We start from the raw sequence: 22,435 nt of genomic DNA on the forward strand, positions 1-22,435 counted from the left end.
TCTGTGTGTGTGTGTGTGTGTGTGTGTGTGTGTGTGTGTGTGTGTGTGTACGTGTACGTGTACGTGTACGTGTACACGTACAGGTTTACCTCGATATGTGTTCCTGGAAAACTGTGTATAAATCAAATTTGCATAAAGGGAATGCAATTTCTAATGTAAGAAATAGGGATACATTCCCATGGCAGTGAGGGAGGGAGTAAGGCTGGGACTAGGGAAGAGGCAGGGAGAGGAGTGCAGTGCAGCCCATCGGCCGCTCTCAGGGCTGCAGCAGGGAGCAAAGCAGAGGGAACTGTCAGTGGATGCAGGGTATGGAACTGGGGGGGGGTAGCTCTTGTTGCTATGTGCACCCTGGTAGGGCTGTAGCCTGCGGGGGCTGCGCTGTGCTTTTTCCAGGGGGCATTGCCCCTGGAAGTGCACTCTGCATGAGAGCAGGCTGTTGCTGCAACAGCACTGGGATCTTCCTGGTGCTCTGGGTGGGTGGTAGAACTGGGAGGGGGGCTGCAGCCACCCCAAAATTCACCATAGTCCCCCCAAGCCTGCCCTTCCAGCACTGCTGCCGAGCATTGGGAAGAGCTCGCTGGCGACAGCGAGCAGCCCCAGCTCTCATTCAGCATGCAGATCCGGAACTGCATGCCCCCCAGGAAGAGCCTGGTGCAGCCCCCCAGCCCACCCAGGGTGCATGTAATGCCAAGAGCCCTCATCCTCCTGCCCCTGCACCCCGCACCCACTTACAGTTCCCTCCACTTTGCTCTCTGCCCTGGGCCTCTGCTTTTCCCAACTCACCCCAGCCCCAGGAGCAGCCGACACCAGCTGCCTGCAGCTGCTGGGCTGCACCATGCACCTAACTCTCGGGGGCTCCACTTGTTTCCACTCACCCCAGCTCCTGGGCTACACTGTACCATGGTGCAGGCAGGTGGTGTTAGCTGCTCCCAGGTCTGCTGCAGCAGGAGCTGGGGTGAGTGGAAACTAGCAGAGGCCCAGTGTGTTCAGGGCATGGTGCAGCCCAGCAACTGCAGGCAGCTGGCATCGGCCACTCCCAAGCCAGCTGCAGCAGGAGCTGAGGTGAGTCCTGGCCCCACAGCCCTCTTCCCTCCCCCCACAGACTTATCTGCTTGGTGCAGGACACCTGTGCCAATCACATATATGTGAGGTAAATTCACTCTTAATGAATTTTGGATATAAAAAGGTCATAGCAGAAGAGCTAATTTGCATATACAGAACCTGCATAAATTGAGGGAAACCTGTATAGTCCAGCAATGCAGAGCTACCATCTGTTATGTGAATGATAGAACCAACAGTACAGTAAACTCTTTTATGGTTTTATTGGGGTTTTCTTAGTTACAGTCCGGAAAGGATGTGAATATGTGAAAACTGCCTTTCAAACTAAAGGGTTTTTCTAACCCTCTTTAGCTGCATTAAAAAATAAAGCCTCAAAAACAAATGGGATTTGGTTTTTTTGTTTTGTTTTTTAATATGCCCAAAACAAAAAAAAACCTCCAAATGCATTATTTTAAAATGTCCTGAGTTTTAAGACAATCCCAAGATTTTTATGGCAATTTGACTCATAATTTTTAATTCTGGCAATAGTATGAACCCAAGGCACTAATCTATCTCATCTGAACTGGCTGTGGGCATGTCTACACATGCCATTAGTGTGCAGCAATAAACTGCAAAACTTATTGCTTCACAGTTTATTACTCCCAGGAAGCTCTTGGATGCATGGTTTACACATGAGCCCAGATTACGGCAGTTTGAGCAAGGCTGCAGCAGCCCTGGCTAGCAGGGGTTCTGTGAGGGATCAGCCTGCCAGCCAAGGCTGCTTTGATCAGGCTCAATGTGATGTGGAAGGGCTGGCTGGGGCATGGGGATGCTTCAGTTTGCAGCTAGCCTGCAGTGTGGGGCTATGCCCCAGCTAGCTGGTCAGCATCTACAGGTATGCTGCTGTGCACAAAATAACTCTGCAGCAGGGTAGTACTTGTATTTACAAGGGGTGATGTGTAGACACTGAGACCTTTACTATGCAGTTAATTAGTCAACTGTGTAGTAAACGTCTGGTGTAGATGTGTCCTATGTGTCTAATATCTTGGGTTGTGAATCCTTGTGTGTATCAGCTCGGTAGAATTTATGCTTTCTATAGCAGAGTAGAAAATATTCTGAATGGTTAAACTGCTTGTTTAAATTATGCTGTAAAGAATGAAATGATGGATGTAAGAGCACAGCTTCTTTGGAATTTGTCTGGCTGAGGAGACTTCAGCATGACCTGTTTGAATATTTTCTGACTCTCCCTTATCTGTGTACTGATAGTCACATTTCTGTCTAGTCACTTCAGAGAGATTTAATCTTCTATGGCTCTCATATAACTGAGTTATCAGAGACCAAATATACCAAGGCCTATTGTTCTATGTTTCACCCTTACATAAATAAGACCTCATTTTTGTCTTACTCTTTCAAAAGTATTACTAATACTATTTCTATTAATTGGTATTCCTTTCCTCAGTCAAATCCTGCAAATCTTGCATAGTGCAATAGATCCTTCTGTAATTTTTACCCAACTCCTGGATTTCCATGGCTCATACTATGTATAGACGATTACATCTGTGCAAAGTGGACACAAAACAGAACTGGCAGTAGTGCTTTGCACTGTAGCACAGTATAAATGAGTATATCTGGTTCAAAGCAATCCTTTCTTCCTACACAATCCTTATTAGGCAAAACTTTCATTTCTCTTCAATGAGATGTCACCTTAAGCAGATTACCCTTTGATTCCTTATTTAGTTTTTATAGGGATTTTGAAAACAAACATTTAAAAAAAGCCACACACTGGAAATACTTTTGTGGCAGGGGAAAGGGGCTGAATTCTGCTTTCTCTTATGCCAGTGTAAGTGCATTGCATTCAGTAAAGTTACCTGGATGTACACTTGTGTAACTGAGCAGAATCTGGCCTGCTGGTCTCAGTGGGCAGCTAGGCACTTCATATTACCTTGTGCTGCAAAACTTACAACAGCCCTGTACAGCTTCCTACAATTAGCCTGGATGCCCTGCCTTCTGACTACTGCCTGTTCTGCCCTTGATCCCCCACCCCTTTTCAAGCCCTCAAACACCATTATGCCAGGGGCTCGGAAGGGGAAAGAATTAAAGGGCATGTACACCAGCTTTACCTGGCTTCCAGCCTGGGAGCCTTCCCTTGAGGGTCCCATTGGGACTTAGAATCCTCTCCCTTGTCTTATTTTTCAAGGTCCTGTGCAACCCAGATCTACCTATTCCACTGTCCTTGGTGCTCATCTCTTATTCCATCCAATCTATCCAGCTCACACTGGTAATGATTCTTTTCTTATCTCTCCGAACCATTTTCCACAATAGCCCATGTGTCAGAAACCCCATTCCTGCCTCCTTTCTTAAATTTTTTTGAGTCGCCTAAATATGCATTCCACCAAGACCCATCAGCTCCTCAGAGGCTTCATTGTAATAAGGTGAAGTCTTATAAAACCTCTGAGTCATGCTCATTACCTACCAAAGTAGCCATGTGCTCCCTCTCCAATGGCACTGCAAACTCAACCAAGTGGCATGCCCATTTCGAGGTAAAGCATCTTGCCTTTGAAGCAGAGAAGAGATAATGGAGAAAGGAAGAGGAGAGAAATCCCAGCCTATAGACCTGTAACTTCTGGAGACTGATCTGTGGCTCAAGGATTGTGCTCTTAAATCACCTCAGGTGCTTGTAGATGAAGGGATGCTTCTCCAATGCCCTGTAATTACAGCGCATCAGACCAGACTCAATCAAATCTGCTGGAGCATGATAATTAGTATGCACCAACAGCCTCCATGTCTCATGTATTTGCCGTCACTGTGCTTCATCCCCACCACTGTTTCAGAGTGCGGGAGGCTGAATACATGAGAATACAGGCACTTTAATTAGAGCAGCTCTCAGAGCCGCCCACCTGCCCCTGCCCTCCCCCAGAACGTGTAAAGATGCCCCTCAAAACCAGTCAATAAGCTGTGACAGAGATCATCCTTGAAATGAGGGGTGGCTGATGACAAAAATACTCTTTTTCTTTGTGCCCTTTTTCCCTTGTTGAATGCCTCATCCCCACAAGAGTTGCTGTTGCTCCTCATATACCATCTTGATTTAAGTTCCTGTCTTGCAGCTCCAAAGGCTGTGAGGAGTCTCTTCTTGTGAACTGGACCTCATATATACCAGGCTTGATTTCCAGTACCTGTACTGACTTCAGTGCAGTTGCACAATATTTAGACTGATGTGAAATGAGATCAGAAATTGGCATAATGAGATTACTGCATAAGAACTAGGGCACAGACAGAAGTGACAAGTTTTACCTCATCTGGCCACAAAAAGCAGTATATAGTCATGACCAAACACAAGTGCATGACTGCAGACAGCTCCAAAACTGGGCTGTTTGGGTGAAAATCTACTTTGCTGAAAGGACTGTTTTTGGGGGCAAGGGGAGGGACTTCTGGTGGCAAATGTTGGGGGTTAGGTGGTGGGACTTCTGGTCACCAGATGGTGACGGGGGTGGGGTACCTGTCAAGGGGTGGTGATACCAATGCAGCCCACGACAGCTTGCTAAAACTCAGTACAGTAGGTGGCCCTCTGCCCAAAACAATTGCCCTCCCCTGTTCAAAGCAGCCCTCTACCTTCCATACAACTATTTTTTATGTCTCTTGTCTGTTAAATACCATGCATATTTATGGTCCAGAGAGTATGAATAATACTGCTACCTTCCTTTAAAGGATTGATCAACTTCTAATACATCGTAGACAGCAGGAACCACAATGAGTTTTTAATGCCTGAGCAAAAAATTGTTCAGGTATGTGTGTGCGCATATGCAGAGAAATATTAGACATCAATGAGAATTACATAGAAAATATCTGATTTTAATACTGTAGAGCATGAGGAAAAGGTAGCCGGGAAAAATCAATAGATTGGACTATTATTAATGATGTTGGTACCTGGATTCCTATTAAAAGCTAAAGCTGTGCACTTGTGTTTGATAGAACATGACCTGAAACTTGACTGTGTAGGCAATTTTCACTATGGGGCTAAAATTAGCAGCTTGTGAGCTGGGTAGACCAATGTTTCACAGCTTTGTCTACGTGTGTTACACAGGAAATCATCTTTTTCAGGAGACTACAACCATACGCTTAAGCTTCTGCAAGAACAAGCAACATCTCTGTATTTTCAGTCTTTCTTTTGGTGCATCATTTCATGTTTGAGGTCAGGAAAACTAGCATGGTCAGTCAAAGCAGAAATAGTTTCAGGCTATAAGACTTTTCAGCCTGTGAGAAATAGTGCTCTATACATCATTACATATACTTGTAAAATGTCAACTGTTATGTCATATGTTATGTCAACTGTTATGTCAACTGTTTACCAGCAGCAAAACTCATTCTTCTTTCACAATTATCACTGAGAGAAAATGCTGATTACTAGTTACATTATTGGCATTGACTGATCACTAGGGCTATGCAAAGCTTCAGTCACCTATTCAATTTGGAGGAGATTTGGCCCACTTCAGCAGCCAAATCTCCAAATCTGAATCGAATCAGGAGACCCATTAAAAGGTCTGAATTGAATCTGATGCCTCCGAATCAATTTGGAAAAGACTTGGAGAGATTCAGAGATTTAGATTGGCTGGGGAGAGGCAGGCACAGCTGCATGGCTGCAGGTTCTCCCACAGCTCCTTCAGCTGCGCCTGCCTCTCCCTGGGTGCAGGGAGCCACAGGAGAAGCCCCCGTGCCCAGCCCCAGCCTCCTGGCACTTAAAAAACAAAAAAACAAAACAAAAAAACCCTAACCCTGCACTCACCAGCTGTAGCAGTGGCGATCAGGGCAGTAAAGACCTTCCCTCCCTCTGCCTGGTACCCATGTGTAGCTGCCCCATGGCACGGGTGCAACATGGCTTGCCAGTGTGCTGCACGCTGTCTAGGAACTGGGGCTGAATCCCTGCCCCATCCCTGCTACCACTGCCAGGCTCCGGCTGACTGCTGGAGCCGCCCCAGCTCCCAGACAGCATGCAGCACCTGACAAGCCACACGGCACCTGCTTGATGTGACAGCTGTTGCATGGGTACCAAGTGGGGGAGGGCAAACCCCTGCTGCCCTGCACTGTGTAGGGGCAGCTCTGCCTCTATCACTATGATCACTGCAGCTACTTCTGGGAGTGGCTGCAGCGATCGGCCACTGCAGGATTGCCCATGAGGGACCCCCACCCCGCCGGTCTGCAGGATCACCTGTGGGGGGGACCTCCCCTGGTCAGCGGGGCACATGCCCCCCTGACTAAGGTGGCACCAGTCACCCATGTTCTTTTCCTTCAGTGGATGCCTTCAATGAAAATGTTCATTAAAATGAATGGTATAGCAAGATACTCTTGGTGAGTCTGATATACCACTACCTTGCTTCCTTGTGTAGTTGTTTACTAATCTAACTTGGAAGGCTTTGCACTTGCTTTAGCCAAGATACAAGACAGGGGGGTGTGACTGAGAATTCTTTAACTGAGGTAGCTCTCTGTTTTATGGATTGTCCAAGTGATATCATTGGAACCTGCTCAGACTTGTGTAGCTATTAGCATCAGCCCATGTGTGAGATACTACTGCTTAAGCACTGAGCTCCATTAGTATGAGAAAATGATTACCCTGATCCAGTCTCACTACTGCATTTTCTTTGAAAAAAATGCAAACTATTATTACTATGCTTTTATTGCAGTAGTAAGTGTAGACTATGTTGTGATATTGGCCTTCAAGCCCCCTGTGACTTCCTGGGGTAGGGAGTGACACATAGAAGATATCTTTATATCAAAGCTTATAAGCAGTCAGCAGAGGTTCCTGCAGCCTACTATTATGAATTGTTTGTATCGCAACAGTGTCCAAAGGCAGTGGAACCTGGATTAAGATTGAGCCCCTCCCCACCAAATGGTGCATGTGTTTGCTACTGATCTGAACTATACCCCTGACAGAAATCTGCATAATTTAAGCTTTTTGAATCTCTGTACCTAGCCATAAAGTTGATGTCTTTGTCAATGATTTAGGAAGTAAGAATGTAATGTTTGTTGTGGACATGTTAACAACCCCACTCCAAAGAATACGGTGCTTGGTAACAGCAAGGAAAAGGAAGTGAAAATGCAGGATTGGCAAAAGCCACTAAGTCTATATTGTTTGTTTAATGAGATGTATACAAGTGGTTTGAAAGAAATCTCTTATTGTTTTGCCTGACCTTAACTGGGACCTGCAAACTATAAAACTCATCCCTGTTCCACCTACCATACAAATTCTCTCTCTCTCTCTTTCTCTCTCATACCTCAGTACTACTCTTGTTATCTCCATCCCCAATGCTCAAATAACTTACTGGAGAATTCTCTTACTTAGTGTTCTTGCTCCTGAGGTAATGTGAAGCGCACTGCTCTCATTAAAGATCAGGTTGTACCATGCTTCTGGTGTTTTTCAGCACTGACACCAGTGTATTTGGATCTTTATGTTGTAAGCCTGCCAAAACTTCAAAGAGGTACAGGAGATAAATTGAGCTGGTCTATCAAAATGTGATAGGGGGGCGGGGAAAAAAAAAAAGACCCATTTCTCCTTTGAGAGCGACTTCTACAATACATGGCTTTTGTAATGTTGAGAATTACTTCAAATTACCTTTTTCTTGGTCATTGAAGTTCCTGTTTACCACCAAGTGAAGCAGACTCCATGGTAACAAGTGTTTATAACCCTGGTATGAGCTTTCAGCATGAGAAAAAAATCCACTTACATTTTTGATCTCTAAAACTAAGTTGCTTTCTTTGGTGGTTCAGGAAGCTGGTTTCCTTGACTCTAGCCACAATATCACAGTAAAACCATCTTACAAAGGGTTTAGCATTATAAGATAATGCACACTAGTTGTATTAAACTGCTATCTCAACCAAGCAGGAGCACCTGGGCTGTACCCCATGGATTCAGTCGCATACGGTTTGTGAAGTATGGGAGCATGGAGCCAAACAACTAAAACAGAGCAGTGTTCAGTACCTCTTAGTTCATTTGGTGCTCTCAAGTCCCTCGGGCCTTCATGAGCCCTTCTAAGGCCCCATCTGCAAAGGAAGATTCAATTTCTTCAGAGATCTTAAGGCCGGAAGACTGTCTAAGCAATTAGTCTGACCTCTTGGCTTGGCACTAAAGCCATTGCTTAACCTCGGCTCAGTTTCTCGTTGCTCAGAGATAAGGACAGGTCTTCATCAGTGGCCCCAATTAACCATGACAAGAAGCTTTGGTACACTGACTCAATGTAAGGCCCAATCCTACAATGGCCTGAGCACCTTCAGTTCCCATTAAAGTTAGTGGCAGTTTTAAGGCAAGCAGCACCTTGTAGGCTGAACTCTCTGGGCAATTATATAGTCCCCATTATTATGGTATCTAAGAACCTGTTCAAAGGGCGGGGGGGAAAAGTCATCAGGTAGTGAAGCAAGAAAATCTGAGAAGAAACGATACCAAAGTCTTTGTGCTGCTTCACAGGGGCAAGCATGAAATATGCTGTTCTAAATGGCTGACTTGATAATTATGTTTGTACTAGCTAATTGCTCATCAACAGTGATGTATTTCAGGGTGTGTTTACATGGTGCTCCCTTGCCCCCACTTACCCTTCATGGCTGGACATGTAAAGACTCCCTCTGCCATTGCTGCCTCCCCCTCCAGCCTCTGGCACAGGAGCTTCCTCCCCCCACCTGCCTTGGTCTTGCAGCAGGGCTTACCTCCACCTCCCTGCTGGTTGTTGTTGTTGAGGCCAGGCAGTAGGAGGGCACCAGCACCATGACCCCCGCTCCCCTCCCCTCCCCACTTCCTTCCCTGCCACCCAACCCCAACAACAACCACCACCATGGCCCAACCCCCCCCCCCCCCAATGCAGCCTTCCTCCCTGTCGGCTGTTGTTGGGGCTGCCTTCCCGCTTCCCTCCCTCCCTCTCTGCCTACTTCCTCCCCCTCCCTGCTGGTTGTTTTAGGGAGCATCAGGGACAGGCAAGGCTGGGGGGGAGGGGGTGCTACCACTGTGATCCCTGCTTTGCCCTCAGGCAGGGAGGTATGGGGAAGCCCCATTGCTCACGTGGCCAGGGCATGTTCGCTGCTGCCAAAAACTTCCTTGGCAGTGGCTCAAACCTGGGCCTGTGCAACCCAGGCCCTCATAGCCAGTCACTGCCTGTCCTCTTGGTGGAGCATGCACAGTTGGCCAAAAGCGTTATGAACAGACAGACATGCAGACAAACTAAGCCCTTTATTATATTAGAATGGAAGCAACCACCAGAAGCATTGGGTTGACTTGCTTGTTCTATGCCATTTTTCCTGACAGCACCTAACAGCTGGGATGCAGAGAGAGGAAACGGAGAGAGGCAACATTCAATTCCGAGATGCCAGGGTGATCTCTTGGGGACTGCTACAGCTGCATATAATCTGGAGCAGTCTTGAGGTTGTTCTGAGTTGTGCTGGGTGCTGAATTATCCCCAGGATTATGTGGAGAGGAAGGCATAAGGATGATGTATGTGTGGTGGGCTCGCTGCTTTTGCCAAGCAAGCCCAGCTTGGAGAAGGACACTTCAGATTGGTGGAACATCTCCACCAATCAGGTAACAACTGGGAGGGGTTTGCCCCAACCCTGCTTGGAGGAGGTGGGGGAGCAAGGAGCCCCTGGACCTGATTGAAGACTGAGCTTTCCAGGTCCAGCAGACTTCAGGGGTGGGGCCTCCGGTGTAAATAAAAGCCCAGCGCACTCAGCATGCTGGGGAGACACGGCAAGGGATGGGGAGGAGAAAGGAGCTCTGGAGAAGACCACCACTGGGACCCCACCTAAGCCTCAAGGGTACATAGATTGGTACACTGAGAGCCAGCCCTGAGAGCAGCTTGAAGCTGCTTGGGCCCTAGGTGGTGCACAGGTCGGCACATGGACAGCAGGCCCTGGGAGCGGGTTGAGGCTGCTCAAGTTAGCCCTGGCTCTACACCGAGTAACCAGAGCTCCGCACTGTGGCTCAGCATTAAAACTAAAAGAGCCCCGATGTCCAGAGCAGGGCCCAGAAAGGGGAAAGGCCCCCAGCATGAGGCTGGGGAACTGGAGCCAGCGAGGACTCTCCTTCCGTAGTAGCTCCCTGGGTGCCCAACATGGGCCACAGGGCCCAGAGGGAAGGACCCTCAACTCAAGGCTGACGGCTCCAGAAGGCCTGAGACAGTGTGGGGACCTAGTGGCCAGATTGACAGTCCCCAGAGGAAGGACCGTGAGTTACTGGTGTAACCCAGGCGGTACACCAAGATGTACCTCCTCTCCAATTGAAGGGATCAGAGCAGGTGCACAAGTGCTGTGGGTGGTGTGGAGACCCTCCTCCCCCTACAGAGCAGAGCCAGATTGCCAGATCACCAATGGGGACTTAACCATCTACCTTTTAATGAGAGAACAGTGGTGGGAACATAACAGGTATAAACCAGGGGGTATAGGGGACACTACAACACCCTGGGGGGCAGGATTCAATAAAGGTTTTAGCCCCAAACAATCATAGACATATTCATCCAGTTCTTGCTGTGATTTGTTCCATTACTATGGTCAAACCAAAGCCTGTAGCCCATAATGATCTTGTTAGGGCTCATCTACGCAAGAGGCTTTACTGTGCAATAGAGCTAGTTACCGTGCAGTAAGCACCCGCATCTACATGTGCAAACGCTTACTGCGAAGCAACTAGCTCTAATTGCAAGTTAATATGCTACCTGCAAATACAAGTAACAAATTTACTTGTGATTAGTAACTGCACAGTAGCACGCATGTAGACGTGTGAGTGGGAGCAAATGTGTTTTCAGTGAGCCAGGCAGCAGGAGGTAATAGATTGCTCCCTGCCCCCAGGAGCTGCCTGCTGCCAGGGTGGGCTCTGCCACTGGAATCTGGGCAGGGACAATGTCCCCCTGCCCCAGCAGCAGGGGCGATCACAGGGACGAGACTAGGAGATCCTTATCTCCCAGCACCAGCTCCATGGTCATGGGGCCAGGGCTGGGAGATCCTTATTTACCAGCCCAAGTCCCACAGTTGCAGAGCCCCAGCTGGGGGCTGGGAGATGATCTCTCAGCCCTAGGAGATAAAGCAGGGGTGGGAAAAATGTGGCCTGCCAGACCATTCTATCTGGCCCACGGGGCCCCTAAAAAAATTAGAAATTTAATATTTATCTGCCCCTGGCATGAGGCCCTCAGTGGCTTGCCAAAACTCAGTAAGCAGCCCTCTGCCCAAAATAATTTCTCCCCTGTCTCAGGCTGGGAGATAAGCTGTCTCCTGGCCCTTGGGTTAGCATCTAAGGGGAGCCTAGAGCTCTTCCTGGCTGCTATAGGGGCTGGTTGCAGGGCTGCAAGGACTGGGAGCAGTCTTCTGCTAGAAGCAGCAAATCTAGTCCTGTGTCCCTGCACATGTAGACATGTGCCTGGGAGATCTTACTCGCCAGTAGTTTATGCAAGAGTAAACTGCTTCCAGATTATTTGCATGTGTAGACATGCCCTTAGAGTTGTCCATGCTTAAGAAGTGTATTTATTTGTTGTCTATTTGCAGATAGACCATTTAGATGTCCTTCTAATGGCAGAAAAATTAAACAATCAAAAATAATTGTTCAATGGGTGTCTTGCAAGAGACTTTGGATTGGGTCAAAAGATATTGTGCTTTACCTGTGGCAAGTTAGGGTGTTATGTTTTGTGGTTGTCTCAGGGTTGATTGTGCAGTTTTATTAATAGGTTGGACAATCAATTTGTATAGGAAGATTTTGATAGGGATGGTTCTACCTCTGGTCAGGGGTTGGACTAGATGACCTCTAGAGGTCCTTTCCAGATCTTCTTCTTTTCTGTGATCTTATAAACATTCAACTTTAGCATGTTTGGCACAATAATGGTGTCAACTATTCTGACATGTTGTCAGTTCCAGCAGCTTTGTAATAGGACCATGTCTGCAATCAGCTAGGTAATATTGCTGCAAAGTAATATCTGTAGATACAAGTTTTATGAACAAGTTTTGAGATTAGAGATCCTCTTTCCTCTTGACACTATAATATAAATCCTGAGCATTACTTGAAATGCACTTTGATAGTACACAGCATGCAACAGCAGGTACACAGCTGATACATGTCACATCCTGAGGAAAGGATAATGATAAAATAAATATTTTTCCTTTTTCTTTCTTAACAGCAGACTTGATGGAATGGAAACATAATACAAAACAGAAGAAATGGTTTCCTTGACAGTCATATGACCTGAATAAGTGTCAAGGTCAGCATGGCTGTCTCTAAAAGCATTTCAAGGATAGTATTCAATAATACAACAGCAAAGGTCTCAGACCTTTCAGTGAGTTCTGTGCAGAGAGGAAGTAACTACTACTGATTTCCTAATGCAGCTGATGAGTGTGGTTCTTTCTCTTTTTCCTTGGACACTTATTGTATACAGAAGCAATTTTTAAAAAGCAGCTGAAAGATTTAGGAACACAGACCTATTGATTTTCAATACACCTTGTACTCCCCTCCTAAATCCCTACCACTTATTTTTTCAGCATCTGAAACGCTGAATGACTGCATGTAGCCCTGAGGAGTACAAATGAGTTAAGCAGCAAGGCCGATATTCTCAAAGACATTTAGCTGTTGATTTCCTGTTGAAATCAAGAGGAGTGAGGCACCTAATACCTTTTGAGGACTTGTACCTACATCCCATAAATACAAAGGTTATTAACAACATAACCAATTATTTCCAGCTTCATTGTGTATGCACACAGGTCCATTACTGCATAAACACTTGTAAGCGCTGCACTTCTACTTATTGAGTTTACAAGAAAGAATATTGAAATATTGGCTTGTAGGCATACCTACTCATGTCTGATTCCCAGCAAGCATCTTATCAGTGAATGCACTTCCAGAAAGGAGAAGATTAACAGTGTAGTTAAACAATAGTTTAAAAACAGAGCGCCCCAAGGGATGACTAGGTCGAACGGTCACAAACTCCTGCAAGACGGTTTCAGGCTGGACATAAGGAAGAATTTCTTTACTGTCCGAGCCCCCAAGGTCTGGAACAGTCTGCCAGCAGAGGTGGTTCAAGCACCTACATTGAACACCTTCAAGAGTAAATTGGATGCTTATCTTGCTGGGATCCTATGACCCCAGCTGACTTCCTGCCCTTTGGGCAGGGGGCTGGACTCGATGATCTCCCGAGGTCCCTTCCAGCCCTAATGTCTATGAAAATCTATGAAATCTATGAACCAACAAGATTTGTGCCCTGGGTGCAAACTTTACCAGAAGCTCTAGTCCCCTCGCTCCCCTGCTGTGAGGGAAGTGTTGGTGAGGCAGCAACCAAGGGCTTAATGACCCCTACAGCCATTGCCCAGTGCCTCTGAATCCAATTACCGATGAATTGGGAAATGCTGAATTTGGTGGTAATTCTGCCAACAGCAGTGTTACCCGAACCCCTGGCCCTACAAGCCCCACGCAATCCCCAAGTGCTATCCCAGTTTATCACCAGCACCCCCTTTAATTTGGCATCTGAGGCTCATGACCCAGTCACTCACTACTAGTTACACTACTGTAATTACATGCATTAAGTGGGAATATGCAACATTGGTGTACCAGGCTAGATAGAAGCAAAGAATATTTTCTGTCCTCATAAGAGCCACTGCACACAAAACCAAGAAGTTAACTTTTTAGAACGTGGGTAGTGAGTCTTCACAACTCCATTGAGGTCATTCTCCCACAAAGCTCTAGGTTTACTGGTAATTAATAGCACTCTGCAGGAAGGGTTATTAGCACCTTTTAGCTAACATCTTCAAAACGCTCAGTCCTACAATAACCCTGTGAGGCAGGTGGGCATGAATATGCCTAGGGTAAAATAAATAAATGGGAACCCTGTGAGATTTACCAACTTTACTAAGATTACACATTCATCCTCCAAGCCTAATGATGTCAGAGGGTTTTTTATATAAGGCCCTAAAAGAGCCGGGTATAAAACCCAGAAACCCTGGCTTCCAGTTTCCTGGTCTAGTTGCTAGACAAGACTACCTCATAACAGTGACTAATGGCCAACCAGCCATACTTTTCTTTATTCACCAGAGAGAGGGGTCAGCAACCCCTGGCATGCATGCCGAGCATAGCACACAAGGCCATTTTGCTCGGCACACCACCGCCAGCCCAGGCTCTAAGCAGCTGCTGCCAGCTACAGAGCACAGGCTGCTCCCAGCAGGCAGCTGGGAGGCTGCAACCTGTGCTGCAAACAGACTGGGCTCCATGGGCTGACTGCGGTCAGGAGGCTGCTCTAGGCTCCGGCATATCAGCACCTTCCAAAGTAGACACTGTGGGTTTTTCAGCACTCTGGCCAAAAAATGTTGCCTACCCCTGACCTAAAAGTCCTGTTCTCTTTGAAGTATCTGACCAGCAAGGTGTTTCTTGATTTCAGTTTCTAAGATGTGAACAATAGAGGGTGTTGGCTAAAAGAGATTTACTGTGTGGAGGCACAGGACGGAAACCCGCACTGGTGATTAGTTCAGGGAGATTACCATTAACTCTTTGGGTACTATTTAAACTACGATGCTTCCCCTCAGAGTACAAAAATACTTTTCTGCAGTCCATTGGCTTCTCATTTCTTTTTCTGTTGCACCATACGTAACTCCTGTGTTTTTCCTTCTTTTCATAAGCCTGCAGAGAAGGGATATTTTATATCTTTTATATTCCTTTTTCAGTGGCATACTCCTGCTGTTCCTTCCCTTGCAGGCAAATCTCATTTAACTTCATTATTTTTTAAACATAAAAGTGAAAATCTATTCCCTTTCCATTGCACTAATTTAATTCTTTGCTAGATGCATCATTCAATACTGTAATGCAGTGATATAAGAGCAAGATGGAAGTTCAGCTTAGACACAATATCTACAAACACTTCTTGGTTCTATCAAAGGGAAGATGTTGCTAAATTAAATAATGCTCATAGCTAAGACAGATTGAAGTACATTTTAAGATGTAAATTAAATACCTTACATTGCATTTAATCAGTAAAGCAATAGGGTCCTGTTTCCAAATGGAAAATAGAAAAGTAATAGTTTGAAATGTTTTCCCTCAAGCCTGGCTCCCATGAATTGGAGCACTGTTAGTTTATGTTTCTGTATGACCTGCTCAGAAATCCAGACAAGACAATGCAGCTCTAAACCTCAGGAAACCTGCTCATCACAGGTCTGAAGGTTTACCTCAATATCTAGTCTGGGTTCTGCTACACCTGGCACAGGGTCCCACTGCTTGGAAGTGAGGCAGAGAGATGTTGCAAAAGCAAAAAGCTGCAAGACAGAAGGAGTCAATGGGCTGACCCAAGAGCTCTAAGCCAATTTAGATGCAATTCAGCACCAGCCCCTAGTCATTTCTGTTTAAGTTCTTTGCTGTTTGAAGGAAGGCTGCAGCATAGATTTGATTCTCTGTCACTGACATCTGCTTCCTCCTTGGCCCCCAGAGATGCTTCAGGATCTCCTCCCTCTCAATTGTAGACTTCTAAAGGCCGTGCCTTTGGAGCACTCGCTGATCATTCTTAATCATGGTCCCAAAGGGATCCAGAAACTCTCTAATCTGCGATTCCAGGAAGCACTCTCTCTCCCGCAGGCTTCTGTCCTGAAGCATGAGACAGCTGGGTCAGCATGACTGAGGCCATTGCTAATGAGAACCAGTAAACAGGAAGTGGTTTTGTAACTAGCAGCCTTCCTTCTCTCCCTTGGAGACACAATAGGTCCTCTCCACCATCTCTGTGAAAGCAGTGGCTCAGGGAACTAGAGATCCTAAACTGTTTCCCAGCCTAGGTTTTCCTCTGTCTCTTAGGGCTTTTCTCTGCTACAACTGAAAATACTGGCCAGGCTCCCGTTGACTTCAGTTCAAGGAGACTGGAGTGTTAAGGTACCTAAAAGCCACTAACAGAAGCAAATCTAGAGATTTTGGAGGGGGATTTTGTGGGAAGAAGAGAGGAAGAGCAGAACAGGTCCTCACACATGAACTGAGTGGTGTGCTTCTGCACAGCGCTCACTGGCAAGCAACTGTCAGGCTGGAGACCAACAAAGCCCGCTGCCATCCCACTGTATCCCCTATTGGCTACCAAGACCTCTATCCAAGGTATTTTTAATACTAAAGGCCTGCATGGCTTTCTGTCAGATGTGCTCAGTGCTGAGGTATAAATTATTAACATATGGCTGGGAAGCATAAGCACTGACAGCTTCATGAATACTACAGTTGCTTTAATATTAACCTGCAGGACATCTATAGTGGATACTTTTTGCTGAGCCTAATCTGATGCAAATGGCAGAAAGATTTGAGGGCTAAAATATGCAGAACATTTGGAAACAGGGTTGGAAATCTGTATGTTTCAGTGCTTACATGTTTCTTCTTTAGATGGTTACATTAATATGGACTGTATGGCACTAACAAGGCCTAAAGCTTCTCTGATGCCAGTTCTAAAAAGTAAAGTAAATCCCGGAAGGTGAACAAGCAAGTCAGGTTTCAAGGTACTATATAATTGATAAATAATTGGTATTGTAGAGCTCCATTCACCTTAAACTCATGACACAGAAGATATAAACAAAATAAATCAAATCAAATTCAATAAATAATCTCACATAATTTTCCCCTTAGGGAGCAAGAGAACCACACATCATTAAAGCTAATCATACTATTCAATACAACTGTGTAAAGTACATGGCTATTTATCGTGATGATAGAAGTACAAAAACCTAACTAGACTGTGTAAGATGCACAGTGCACAAAGTGCATGCCAGAATCAAGTGACACAGCACTGAAATTCAGTTATAACTGGGGTAGAATACAGCAGCTAGTTAAAACCACACTTTAACATTGCATCAGTATTGGATCAGATGGATGAGACTACCACTGAAAATATATAAATGTGTTGTTGCTGTTGTTATTTAGATTTAGTACTGTAGATAGCAGGGGATATACGAGTAACTCATCCATACTGTGAAGTGTATACAATACTGTATAGCTTAACAGCCGATGACTTGTCCCATTGGGTTTGTTATATGTGAATTTCGCTGAATTTTCTGAATGTACGGTGAGCAGCATTTAGGCTCTCAACTTTTTTTTGCTTTCAGTGGTGACTTCCCAAGAAACATATCCTGTGTGAATAAAGGAAACCAGTGTTTCATTAATAGGACTAACAATAGGTCCCAGACCAAAAATGTGGTTGAGAAAATTTCCAGTTGAGAAAGCACAGATGACTTCCACTTTGCTCAGTGCTAGACAAAAGCAAATGCTCAGGTTATAGTCTGTCCTATATATGCTTTTGATGAAGCACAAGACACAGTTCATGGGCCCCAACTACCCCATGAATTCTTCCCTTTACAAATGTGTAATTCTACTTCCTTAGTCTACTCCCCTCCACCGGAGACTCCTCCGTCCAGGCACAGGCCTCAGCTTCATGCTCTCATCTCTCCACATATAAGGCAAAAAACAGTACTGTACTAATGAAACTAGATGGTGACTCGCCAGTTCCAGCTTTAAAAAAAGATGTGCAGCAGTCTTACCTTTCAGAGCTTGGGTCGAGTCCCAAGCTTGAGATTCTGCTGTTTCGATTGGTGGAGCCCATCCACCAATCGGGGCAGCAAGGGAAATAAAGTCACGCCCCTTTCCTGAGGGGAGAAGAGCTTTGCTGGACCTGATTGAAGACTGAAACACTGTCATGTCTGGAAGACTTCAGGGCCATAGACCTGGAGAGTATAAAAGCAGCTGCATGCCCAGCACGAGGGAGATGCATCAGGGACAGGGAAGAATGAAGAGCAGGGCTTAGAAGAGCTGAGGAGAGCTGCTCAGCAGGGCAAAGCAGTAGCCGAGGGAGAGCCCCTAAAGACTTCTATCTGCAGGGAGCTGTGAACAGCTCCAGCGGCTAGGCTCTCAGTGCGCAGCACGGTGCACAGCATCCAGACCCAAGGAGCTGCGTGAGGTGACTCAGGTCTGCAACCTTTGGCTTGCGGCTAGAGACACAGTGCACAGACTGGTGCACAGAACAGGATCTTTGGAGCTGTTTGGGCTGCTCAGGTCCACAACCCCTGCACGAGGCCGGGAGCTCGGTGCAGGAGGTGCTGCATGGAGGGTGAGAGACCCTGGGAGCTGCTTGAGGTGGCTTGGGTCTACAGCTACTGGCATGGGGCAGCAGCTCAGTGCAGACAATGCTGCACAGAGGGTCCAGGAGCAGACTGAGCCCTGGTGCTGCACAAGGCTGTCCATTCCTCCAACCCCTAGCACAAGGCGAAGTGCCCACTGCACACAGTGGTGCATATTGCCCTAAGCTGGGCCAGTGGCAGCAGGGTCAGGTGGCAGGAAAGCCCAGCAGGGAACAGAGCTCGAGCTGGAGAATGGGAAGCAAACCTCTGGGACTCTGGAGTAGTGAGTTACCCTGGAAAGAGAGTCCCAACAGGGGAGGGACCCCCCAGGAATGTGACGGGGCACCACGTGGGCCGCTCCTGGGTGATAGTGAGGAGCGGCCCACCTCTTTTCCCTGGAGGGCACCCAGGTAGTCTAAGGATTGCTGGTTATATTTGTAGACTATGCCTTACAGTTTATATAAATAAGTTGAAGTAATAGTCTGTATATTTATAGAGTTATAAAGTTGCCTGATCAATATCCTTTGTTCTGGGCTGTTCTATTGTTCATTTGTATTTTTTAATAATAATTGTCTGTGTGTGTGTGTGTGTGTGTGTGTGTGTGTGTGTGTGGTATAGGGTTTATTGTTTTGTAAATTTGTACATATATATGTCCTTACCCTTTAGTGGTTTTGCTGTAATAATAAATTTGTATACAGTTAAGTAATTGATTGACTGGGCCTAACTCTATAGGGGACAGAGGTAGCCACTGGGCTGTTGTGTCCCTCTGCAGCCCACTGCCCTGCCAATAATGCCCTCAATTGGAGAGGGGAGTACAACCCCATGTATATCTAGACTACGGAAGTGTTGCTGACTTTCAGTTCACTAGTAGTCTTATGAGTATGTCTGCCTGTCTCATGGTGGTGTCTACACATGACCAGCAGCTACTTCTCTATAGTGATGCACTCTCCTATTATAGCGTGCTGCTATAGTGAAGTAACTGCTAAGAATGTGCACTGCATATATAGTTCAGTATGGGTGGTTACTGTGCCATGCTTTAGTACTTCCAGAAGGAAGTATTAATGCATGGTGCAGTAACAACGTTGCCATATATGCCCTCATAAACACCAGTCTTCTAAATTGTACACTGGAGGCTCATTTCCAGAGTGTAAAATTAAAAGTTCCTAGATTGGAGCTCTGAGAAGTGCATTTCACAGGCTTGTACTTGTACACTCCTAGGCTATGTACAGCAATTATACATAAACCAGTATAAATGATCAGAAACTGATTCAAATATGTAGCACAACAGAAGCTCAGTGCGGACAAACTGCTTTCAAAATGGGTGAAACTGGTTTAAGATAAACCTGGATGGATACAGTATCAGCCTTAACTGATTTAGGTTAAATCAGTGTTTCACCTTTTGTCCCAGATCCCCTCCAGATTCAAGTAAATTCACAGTCCCCCAACATCCCTGGATTCTTTGCAGGGAGGCTAGCCTTGGCCCAAACTCTTTGCTTCCGCTGAGCAAAAAGGTATGCTCTAGCACCCCTTGGCTTCTGGCCTGGGCCACTCTAAGTAGGTGGCTGCATTTTTGGAATCAAAAATGAATGTCTGTGAAGATTGGAGGCTTTTTGGCTGCCTGTACTTAGCCCTAGAGGATAGGAGTGAAGTGTGGAATTTAGTTAATGCAGCAATAAGCTAAAGGAGTTAAACTAGTTACTTCTGGTATAAGTGTGAGAAAAGGATTGGGCTCAAAGACAGGCACAGAAGCTGTGTGCAGTCTGGTCCCAAATATGCACCATATTGCCAGACATTCTGAAACCCAAGTAACAACCAAAAAATACACAAGGCAAATAAAATATTCATACTTAGCTTGTAAAGAAAAGCTGCCCTGTATGGGATATGCTTAATGCCCAGATGAAAATAAGAACATAAAAAGAAATACAAATGCTCTTTCTTTTTTATGACTTCTTATTTCTAAATTTGTATCTCAGCCTTATTCTTGACATCCAGAGGAACTCCCAGTGAACCAAGAATTAACATGAATAAACATTTTGGGCATTATTCAGTGAGAGTCTGTACTGTCTTTCTCAGGGGACACAGCTGCAAGCCACATGTGTGCCTCAGTCTGTGTGGTCTGTAATATATATTAGAATAGTTCAAGGGTTACTGTAATTTAAACTGTTTCAAGCAAAGAGGTTCTCTTTGTAGTAGGCTTGTACAGAACCTAGAGCAATGGGGCCCTGCTCTCTAGCAGCTACTGCTCAGATTAGAAATAATACTAGTGCAGCAATTGCTTCACCAGAACTGCTGAAGCAGAGACCATAGACCCCAACCTGTTCCCCAGTGGTTTCTCCCTCTGGGGACTGTGAATGTTGTCTGTGTTCTGGAGGAAAGACCCAGTGGCCATTTTCCTCTTACTTTTCTGACCTTTGTAGGCTGCTAAGGGCCCATTGTGGGGTGGAGGAAGGAGCACAAAGCATTTTTCATCCAAGGAGCTCAAAGTGTTCTGCAGATATTAAGGGCATTTATACACATACATTTTCATGCTCCAACATGCCAGATCTCCGAGGTTAATCAACTCGGAGATTAATTGAGTCTGCTATGCATATGAGCTGATGTGCACTGTGCTGTGTCACGTGCAGTTGTATAAGTGGCAAAATGTGCGTCTGCATGCAGAAAATAGCAGCGAGGAGCTTTTGAACTAAAACACCTTTGATGTGTTTAATTCAAAAGCACACTGCCTCCATTTTCTCAGGAATGATGCACATTTTGCCGCTTATACAACTGCATGCACCGCAGCGCCAGGTACTTTTAAAACTGCCTGGTACTGTGGCACAAGCATGTGTACAAATGCCTTAAATGCTACCCTATCAAACCAGTTTATCCAGCTGGGCTTCTCTACAGTGGCATCAAATAGCAGATGCCTGTGATACAGTTGTAAACAGGTTATTATCTTGGGCCTCAGATAATTTTTGGAGCTTCAGACGCCTTCTCCTTCTTGTCTCCTTGTTGCAACAAGGTATTTAGCAGAATTCTCAGGTTCACTGGAATCTGAGAGGGCTGCACCGTAAGTGCTTCTGCTGTGGCCTTGAGCTGCATTTGGAGATCTATGGGAAGAGGGATTCTGGAGACTGCAGCTTGCCTGGGCAAAAGTTTTACTAATCTATAGCTTTGTCTCTTTGCAGCCCTGAGTGTTGGAATGCCTTCCCTTTAAATCACAATTAGCCTCTGTTACTAATAGGATTCTTTTCACCAGAGCCCTCCAAAGATTGACATGGTCACTCGAACGAATTTGGTATCAAGTGAACTTTAATAGTAACCCTAATCACTGTTCCAGGTTGCCTCCCTGTAATACGACCTGGCAAGTGGCTCCTTTAGACATTTTGGCAGCAACCTTCAGGGGTACTAGGCATCGGATCAACTGCTGGGTGTGTGGGATGTTTGTTTCTGGCTTTCCCGCTGTTCAAGCAGAAAATCCAGGGCTGTATCTGTCTCCTCAGGTTCACAGCACACCCCTTTCCTCTGTTCATTCATTACTTTTGTAACTTTCTCATCCCAAACTGTCCAATCCTCAGGTACCATACCTTCTCTTTGTAGATAAATCCTACTCAGTTTTTGGTTTTGTTTCCTTATAGGGAAACTGTTGTACCTGGATCACCTAGCGTACCAATCACAGTACTCACCTTTTCCTCATCCCCATGTAGTTTAGTTTGCAACGTTGCTACTTGTAACATTGCCTTATAAGCCACTTTGTACAGTTTTATTGCTCAGTTCCCGGAAGGACTACCCTATAGTTAAGAGCAGGGGTGGGCAATTATTTCATGCAGTGGGCCACTTACTGAGTTTTGGCAAGCTGTCGAGGGCCACGTGGGTAGACCCATCCTTTGATAGGTGCCCCAACCCATGGTCACCATCTTGGGACTGGAAGTCCCACCCCCCAGCCCCTGACATTTGCCACCGGAAGTCCTTCCCCTTGCCACCAGAAATACTCCTTTCAGCAAGGGGTTTTGCCATCTCAGAACCAGAAAAATACCAAATTATATTCTAAAAATTGAACATCTACAACATTCATTAATTTGATTTCAAACAATATTTTTATCCCGATGTACATATTTTGTATAGTGTACATAGAGGTGATTGCACAACAGCTTAAAATGAATAGTTGTTATAGTTTAGTTTGTTTACATCTTCAGGTAACTGAGCCCTTCAGGATGCCCTGAGCATAGAAAAGTAAGTAATCTTGATGGATGATTGCTAAAGGATATTGCATTTGATTCATATGTACATCTGTTTCTGTGTGTATGTAAACAGATATACTCTAATGCTGTAGGCTTATGAGAATCTTGAGATGATTGAA

This window comes from Crocodylus porosus, unplaced genomic scaffold, assembly GCF_001723895.1.
Source record: "Crocodylus porosus isolate Cpor-Errol unplaced genomic scaffold, CroPor_comp1, whole genome shotgun sequence".
NCBI lineage: Eukaryota > Metazoa > Chordata > Crocodylia > Crocodylidae > Crocodylus > Crocodylus porosus.